Source organism: Choloepus didactylus, chromosome 1 (genome assembly GCF_015220235.1).
Source record: "Choloepus didactylus isolate mChoDid1 chromosome 1, mChoDid1.pri, whole genome shotgun sequence".
NCBI lineage: Eukaryota > Metazoa > Chordata > Mammalia > Pilosa > Megalonychidae > Choloepus > Choloepus didactylus.
Window position 1 is genome coordinate 101,791,556 of NC_051307.1, and position 9,405 is coordinate 101,800,960.

Genomic DNA, 9,405 nt, shown 5'->3' on the forward strand with positions numbered 1-9,405 from the left:
CTCTTCCATATGATTTTAAAATCAATTTGCCAAGTTCTGTAATAAATACCATGGAAATTTCGATTAGAATCATTTTGAATTTATAGATTGTTGTAGATTGATGGTTTACCCACAAACTTGCTGAAATTCTTATTAGATCTAATAGCTTGCACTATTTCTGCATGGACAAACATATCTGGAAATAATAGCAATCTTTTCTTTCCTTACTAATAAGCTCTCATTTCATTACACTGGCCAGGACTTCCACTACTATGTTAAATAATACCTGTGATATGCATATGCATCTTATTCCTGACTTCAGTGGGCCTGTTTCTAAAACTTCTCCAGTGTGTATGATATTTGTTGTATATCTCCCTTTTATTTTTAGTTTTCCAAGGGCTTTATAATAAAGGGATGTTAAATCATTACTTGCTTTTTTCTGCTTTAATTAAAATTAAAAATTCTATGATTTTTTTTCTTTGGCCTATGAATTTAGTGAATTGTATTGATAGATTTTCTAATATTGGATCATCCTAAGACTACTGGGATAAAACCTACCAATGGGCCATAACACCTATTTTTTATGTGAATTCAATTTGCTAATATTTAATTTAGTTTTTTTTTTTTTGCATCTATGTTTGTAAATAAAGTTGTTTATAAAGAAAAATGAAATGTCCTTTTCTGGTTTGGGAAAAAATTTATACTGACCTCATAAAATTAATTACGTAAGTTTTCTCTTTTCCTATCTCCTAAAACAGTTACTGTAAGCTAGGGATTATGTGCTCCTTTAAAAATGGTAATATTCCCCTGTAAATGTGGGTAGGTCCAATGACTTTGAAGGCAGAGGTGGATATTTTCATAAATGACCTAATTTTTGTAACTATTTTTGTTACTTTCAGGTTTTCAATTTTCTTTGAGTTGATTTGGATAAATTAGTATTTTTCCATAAAAAATAGTGCCATATGAATGTGACACTTGTTGGCCTAAAATTATTCATAGGCTTTTTTGATTATCTTTTAAAAATATTTTATCTATCCGTGGTTGACTCCCTTCTCATTCTGAATATTGCTTATTTGTGCCTTCCCTGTTTTTCTTTTAATTAGGTTATTAGAATTTTGCCTATGACATTAGTCTTTTGAATAATTCTACTTTAGGTTTTATTGATTTTTAGTTTTGGTTGCTTTCTGTTTTATCACTCTGTTTTTCACTTTATTATGCCTTCCTCTTACTTTCTTTGGATTACTTTATTGATCTTTTTCAAGCTTCTTGAGTTGTCTCAACTCATTTGTTTCCAGTATTTCTGGTTAATAAATAAATAAAAAGATTATAAGTTCCCTCTACGCTTCTTGCTTTCATTACCATTCAATTCCTGTATTTTAAAATTCTTATTCTGATTTCCCTATGACTGAAAATAATCCAGGATTATTTAGGAAGGTGTTTTGTGTGCTTATTTTTGTTTATTTTTAAATCTCATGTTTGTTTTTGAATTTAAAAAAAAAAATCATGTTTTGAAATATCATTTTACATACTCTATTTTCTCCTCTGGGATCTGAAATCCTTAGGTGCAGGGATCATGGATCAACATCTAGCACAGCGCTTAGAACTAGCAAGTAGATAGAACCAGCTCAGTAAATAGTCATTGTACAATAATTAAATGAACAATGACTGGTGATGAATGAATGAGGTGGTCTCAAACAAATATGAAATAAATTGTTTGTTTGGTGCCTCCTACCTCCTCTTAATACCTGTTTCCTCTCCAGGGGTTCTCTTTCCTTACCAAATCCAGAAATCCAGGGGTCTCAGTTATATCACTCAAATCTTTCCTGAGGCCCTTCATTACTACTAAGGATTAAACAAATGATTATGGCTTGTGGAAATTCTCGTATCATCCCTTAACGTGGAAGCAGCCTGAAGTCCCTGGTGGCCATATTTAATAGAATATTTGCATCATAAGATGCTGTTTTTAGGCGCTCCCCCAGGAAACTGCACCTTTAAGTGGCACTGAGGCAAAGTGGACACTGGTCCAAATGGAATGTTGTTGGGGATGACGGGCTGTTTCTGCTGTTCCCTTCTTCTGATTTTCCTGGCCCATATGTAGTAACTTCCTGAATTTGTTGCCATCAGATCCCTCTCTGAGAATGGCTCTTTAAGGTATTTCCTTCTTTTATGAGCTCAACGATTTTTGTTTTTTTGGTGCAGTAGCAATGGGGAAACACTGTAGGGCTGTCCCTTCCCATTTACCATTACTAATCGTCCATCCCAGATGGCTGTGGTTGGTCACTGTATATAGAACCTTAAAGGTCAGCCTTTCTTAGGTCACCTGAGATCAAAGTATCACTGATAACTATCCGTAGACAGAATTTTTTTTCTTCTCTATTAATATGTGGCCAGATTCTTTTTTGACACTTAGTGTTTCATTTCAGGTTCCCACCTGGCTTACCTCCCCCCACCTTGAATACCAAGGATACTTGTTTAAATTTTGCAAAGCCCCTTTCCTGCTCTAGCGAGCCTCTAGCCATCCTACCCACATCTCCATTACCTTGATACTTCCCACAGCCTTTTCCTGACCATAATTTGGCCCCTCCCACACTGATTTGCTGATTCACCATCTTTTCAGCATCTGTTTTTGCAGCCTCTGGGCCCTGGCCCGGAAATAAGAAGATCCTGTCTGCTGCCTCCATCCACTTCTAGTCAACAAGAGCAACCATAGCTGCTAGTGAATCCAGCCTACACAGGTTCTAATCAGGCCCAGATATGGCAGTTTACAACCCTATGACTTCCAGGGGCGTTGGCCTTTTAACACCTGGATGAAAAATGTGGGTGGAGTGCACATACTATGATTCATTCTAGACCAAGCATTCCCTGGGGACATAAATACCTCTTTTAGGCAAGTTGCTTGTTACCTGCCCCACCCTCAGTACCCAGAAAGGGCAGTCATATTTACCATGACCCATCTGCTACACTTTCCCTCTATCCCCCAAATGTATATCTGACCCAAACAGGGAAAAGCCTGACATCAAAAGATGATTTAGGTCATTGATTTGCTTCCTTGGCTGAATATGTAATCACCTGGGAAGCTTATAAAAAAAATGTAACACTACCCAAACATCTTCCCCAGAGATAAAAGTTTAATATCCTGGTATGCAATGAGGTGTACTTTTCCAATGCCCTCCCTCCCCCCAGGTGATTCCAATGAGAGCTAGCATTGAGAATTGAGAACAGGAAACCATCTGCAACCAAATTCTAAGTTAACGTGTCTTAACTACTTCAAGAAACTCTAACCTAGGAAGATGAAGTTCCCAATGACTTTATTTTTATTTTTTTATTTTAAAATTACTTTATTTATCAAAAAAAGCATTTCCAAACAAAACAAAGCAAAGCAAAGGGAAAAAACAAATATACAGAAATAACTTCATTCCTTCCAATATATTCCTACCATACACAAAGAAAATTAATGAACCGTAGTCACACCTGAGCATTCCCTTATCATTAAGCTCACCCTCAATATCTTGTCTGTTCTTATTAGATCATCATCCCCCCATTCACTAGCTGCTATCTCTTTATTTTTATTCTATTGATTGTTTCACAAACTCCCCTCATGTCCACTTATCTGAACAAGAGACTACTCAACTCACCCTCCTTACCTCTTCTTTAGACAACACAAAACTCCAGTACATTCATCAAAAGATTGTTTACTCTTCAGGATTCTTAGAAACCCTCACTCACTCTGTTCACCAACCCTACATTATTTTGTCACAAACTTGTCCAGTCCCAAGCTGGCCCCATCATAGAAGGGCTCACTTTAATCTAGATCCCCCAAGTCCTCACATATATCCCATCTTTCCCCTCCCACCCTTTTGAGATGCTACTAAGACTCAAAATATTCATCTCCTTTTCTATGGCAAGCAATTAAAAGCTCTGCTTTATCAACAGATAAATTTTAGTAGTCAATGGGTTATTTTGGTGGTCTTTTTAGGGAGTAGAAGTAGACAGAATCACTCATTTGGGCCAGTCTGATTTTCTCTCAGATCTAAGAGACCCAGAGACTGTTACCAGCTGAATATAGGTGCTGGAGCTAAGAAATCATGATGTGTAGCTATGGGTCATTTTCATACTGGATTATGTGCAAGATGGATATGCAGAGGAAGTTGGATAATAAAGAGGGGAATGGAGCAAAAGTAAGTAGAGAGAAGGAGCCATGGGAAAAATACTGTGGCCTCTGAGGATCTCCTCCATACCTAGCATTGCAGTTCTTCTCCTGCGAGGCCTGGCTATACTGCTTTGTACTCTCATTTGGAAATCTGTGAGAGTGCCTGTGTTGTCTTGACAGAGCAGAGAAACTCTACTCCTATTTATTTGCTTATTCATTTTTGCAATTTTACCAAGAAGTCCTAGTTGTCAACCCTTAATGTACAGTGATGTATTAGAAAGGAAATAAATCATTATCCTCCTTTCTATACAGTGCAGTTGTTTCTATGGATTTGAGGAGGGTACAAAATGTATTTAATGTTACTAATTCATGAGGCTTGATCTGAATGGATCATTAAGCCTTTCTGACTGATAATCAAACAGACAAGGAACTGAATGTGAGTTTCTGAAAGAGGAAGCCTAAAGAAGTTGGGTGGGTCATGAAAGCAGAAAGGGAGCTAAGGAACCTCCTTGGCTTCATCCTTTTGGGTGGTCCCTTGGAGAAGTCCCTAGTTGGTCTGTGGCTTATAAATTGAAAAGGCCTGAGAACTTGGAGAAGGACCATTCAAATGCCTAAAGTTGTGTTTCACAGAAGTGACTTAGCACCTTGGCCATCTGCTGATGACTTGGGAAAAGTTGCCTTTGTATAAAGAGCAATATTGTCCTACTTATACTTCAGGTTCTTCATCATCAAACATCCAGTCAAATTGTGATTGGATTAAATACCCTGCCTTCACTTCAAGTTTTCATATAACAAACAAGTATGCATACTGTGGTGGTTTGGAGCTGGATGAACCCCAGAAAAACCTGTTCTTAAATTAATCCATTCCTGTAGATATGAACCCATCATAGGAAGTAACTTTTGATGAGGTTTCTTCAGTTAAGGTATGGCCCACCTCAATCAGGATGGTTCTTAATCCTAATACTTGAGTCCTCTATAAGCAGAATAGAATTCAGGCAGAAGAGAGAAAGCCAGAGAGAGTAGCCAGAAGCTAAACATTAGTGGATCCCAGAAGAGAAGGGAGAGGCCTCTGTGTACATTGCCATGTGACAAGAGGAGCCCAGGACCAAGGATCACTGGCAGCCAGCCCCAGAATACCAGTGTTTGGGAAGAAAGCATCACCTTGATGATGCCTTGATTTAGACATTTTCTTAGCCTCAAAACCATGAGATAATAAATTCCCATTGTTTAAGCTGAACCATTGGTAGTTGCTTGAGCAGCCAAGGAAACTAGAATATGTACGTCTCCACAAAATGCTCTTTACACCTCCTGAGGGGATCACTGGGTACCTGTTGAGCCAGAAGTAAGTTCCTTTGAACTAATCTGAAATATATTAGTGTCTACCAAGTTGAGGACAGAGGAGAGTGGACCCGCCCCCATTCCCACCCCCAGCCCATGCTGAGAATTACCCACCCTCTCCTTTATCTGAACTAATTTCTATTTTTAGATAGTACTTAGAAATTTCTAAGGCATTTAATAAAAATTGACTATGTTGAGCTTTAAAATAGTCCTGGGAAATAAATGTACTCTTCTCTAATTTGTCAATAATTAAATAGATGTCCCATTTTAGAACAGAAGCTGAGGTTGAATAACTTGCTCAGACATATGGAAGTTGAAAGCAGAACAAGTCTTGAGCTGGTCTTGGTCTTCATTCCCCATATCACCATCCAAAGCTTTTCAGGGTTTCCTATCTTCCCAGGGCTGAAGGAAGCAGGATGATTTTATGGTTCCATAAGAGGATATATCCAAAGTTCCAGCATAGCTTCCACAACTGTTCTTAAATTTGTGGTATAGAGAGGAATCCATGGAGAATTATGAGGGGTAAGGTAACTACTTTTTTGGACAAAAATTTCCCAAATGCTTCAGATCTGATAGAACAAAATAAATAGAACATTTGGGCCTAAAAAAAAAAAAATAAACAACCAAAAAAAAAAAAAAAAAAAGGGCACTAATGCACTAATATTTTCTCCTAATGATTACTAACAATTTTTAGCAGTTGCCTTTTACAGTTGCCATAAGTATCCATCTGAAAATAACCAAGTCATTTTTGATTGACAAGGAAATCAATTTACTTTGTGACTGGGTGCCTTTCAGTTCCAATAAACCTTATATTATTTTTTTAAAAGTAAATTTAATACTAAAACTTCATCATGAATCAAAAGAAAAAAATGTAATTCTACTATATTTAATTCTACTATATTTATTATAGCATTTTATTAATATTCATACAACTACCAGGTAATTGTAAATATAGGTTATTTCTAAGTTTATTTTACCTTTCACTATTAATACTTTATTTCATCATCTAACTAATTTGGTAAATTATGAATTTCTATTTTCTTTCTTTGAGGACTACAGCATAATAATCAGCTAGAATTATCCAAAAGCAATGGGGAGCCACTGTATGTAGAATATTCTTTCTATAAATTATCCACATGGAATGATTATAAAGATATTTACTTTTCTTTCTGAACATATCCCAGTATCATTAAACATTTAGAAGAATCCATTGCTTTCTTAGTCTGTTTTTGTTACAAATTCTTATGGCTTTAATAGGAAAATATTGCTGCAGTCATGTGTAAACTGTGCATATTTCTGTGCTGTTTGAGAGCTTTCAGAGACTTGTTTGCTACTCAGCTTTATTCATTCATTCTTCTACCTCAGCAAAGTTGAACATCTACTGAAACTATTAAGTAAATTAATCCATCTGTTTTTGTAGACTAAAATGGATGTCTAACTATCCTATCTATTCTGTTCATTTGTCCATTCATCAAACATGGTAAATGCTTGGGAAACAAAAATAAATAGCTCAAAGTCCCTACCTTGGAGGGTTAAAGGTGGAGACAGACATGTAAACAGCTATTCGTAGGAATGTGACACATGAATTTGAACACAAAGTGAGGTCTGCCTCCAGTTAGTGCTTTGGGAGAACCAAGGAAAGCATGCTTAATGCTGGCTGAATAAATGAAGAGAAGCTTGCTGGGGAAATTTCATTTGAGTTGAATTTTGAAAGATAAATAATAACAACTAATACTAAGTTCTTGCAGCATACTAGGCATGTTTGAAAACTTTACATATAATAACTCATTTAATCATCACCATAACCCTATGAATTAAGTACTATTGTTATCTCATTACCTCATTTCCTACTCCTTTTAAATGTGGGGAAATTGCAAATTGTTAAATAATTTGTCCTGTGTCACCTGGTCAGGTAACACAGGAATTCAGAATGAGATTTTTCCCTCCTCAATTTTGACTGGGAGGCCAACAAGATAAATACCAGTTACTGCAGTGTAAAACAGACCCCTTCCTGTCAATGCAGGTTTATACATGAAATGGTACACGGCCTATGGAATTTCTAACCCAGATCAAGAATGAAAAAAGAGACTGGAAGAGGAGGTGTGCTCAGGGGATTTGTTGGGAATTTTCTTTGAAACATGTTGTTAGGCTGTAAGTCTTCACCCTACCCATTTGGGGAAGGGAGACTGTTAACGTTTTTACCCCAAATGTAAGAAGAGGAGTTTCAAGGCAATAACTCAGAGAGCTTTGAAATGCATTTCTAGGAATTGGGAGACGCAAAGAATGGGCGGGTGCTGCCTGCCTCATGCCTGAGCAAGCATTATCAGGCTATAAAGCAGGAAATCTAAAGGGTAACGACAGGCACAGCTATGGAGCCAGAGCCTGGAGAGGGCTTCTGCATTGGGATCCAGCATCCCCCATTGGGTAATGGGTGCTTGAGCCTTTCCAAGGGTCAAGTAAGGGTTACATGAGAGAAAGCCAGCGAAGAGTCTCCTTCCTCCTGTACAAATAGGGTTGCCTGGAGAGCAAGGAGACCCAGTGAAAGAGACAGGATGTGCAACCCTGGATAACCAAGTACTGAAGCAGTCACAGTTATTTGGAATAGAAGTATCAGAGAATTGTAAAAGAAAGCCCAGCAAGGAAGCGCCACAGAACCCACAAAGCTTCACCAAAAGAAAGCTTTATCTCTTATCATCTATCAGGCCCACTCAGCAGCTTTACTCCTCCATCAGCAGATAGGGCACAAAGTCATCCTAAAATAATAAGACATGTCATATTCCTTTATCTTTCCATCTTTTTCTGCTTAGATTTGGGCAGAAAATGAAATCTGGAAACAACTAAAGAGTAGGCAAGAAAGCAAAAAGGGAGGGAGCAGAAGGAGCTCCAAACATGACAAGGGGAAAATTTTAATGGTATGTCAGGTCCAGAATTTTGGCTATTATCAGGACATTATGGTTTCTAAATTCAACTGTATTTGCACTTAACCATGAGATCTAAGAATTGAAGACATGGAACATGTGGGAATTTCATCCAGGGCCTGAGAAAACTGCCAAGCAGCAGACACACATACAGTTATATCTTGTTTATGCCATGAGTCATAATTGTTCAACATATGAGTTATACTAGTAAAAGTTAAAGTCATTGTTTCTGCCACCAACACCTTGCATTGGTATTGATCATTTGTTACAATTGATGATAGCATTTTTTTTAATTCAAATTTTATTGAGATTGTTCACATACCATACAGTCATCAAAAGTGCTCAATCAATTGCCCATGGTACCATCATACAGCTGTGCATCCATTATTCCATAAAAGAAATAAAAACAGAAAAGAAAATTCAAATCCTCCCATACCCCCAACCAACCCCCCTCCATTACTGACTCATGGTATTTGTATAGTACATTTGTTACTGTTGATGAAAGGATGTTAAAATACTACTAACTGTAGTACACAGTTTGCAATAGGTGTATTTTTCCTTATATATCCCTCTATTATGAACTTCTAGTTATAGTGTCATACACTTGTTCTAGTTCATGAAAGAGATTTCTAATATTTGTAGTTAATCACAGACATTGTCCACCACAAGATTCACTGCTTTATACACTGCAATATTTTAACCTCCAACTTTCCTGCTGGTGACATATGTAAGCTTCCCCTTTCCACCATGTTCACACACCGTTCAGCACTGTTAGTTATTCTCACAATAAGCGCCATCATCACCTCTGTCTATTTCCAGACACTTAAGTTCAGCCTACTTAAACACTCTGCTCATAATAAGCAACTGCTCCCCATTCTTCAGTCTCATTCTATAACCTGGTAATGTATATTTCATGTCTATGAGTTTACATATCAGTGAGACCATATGATATTTATCCTTTTGTGTCTGACTTATTTCACTCAGTATAGTGCTCTCAGGGTTTCTTCATCAACCCATATT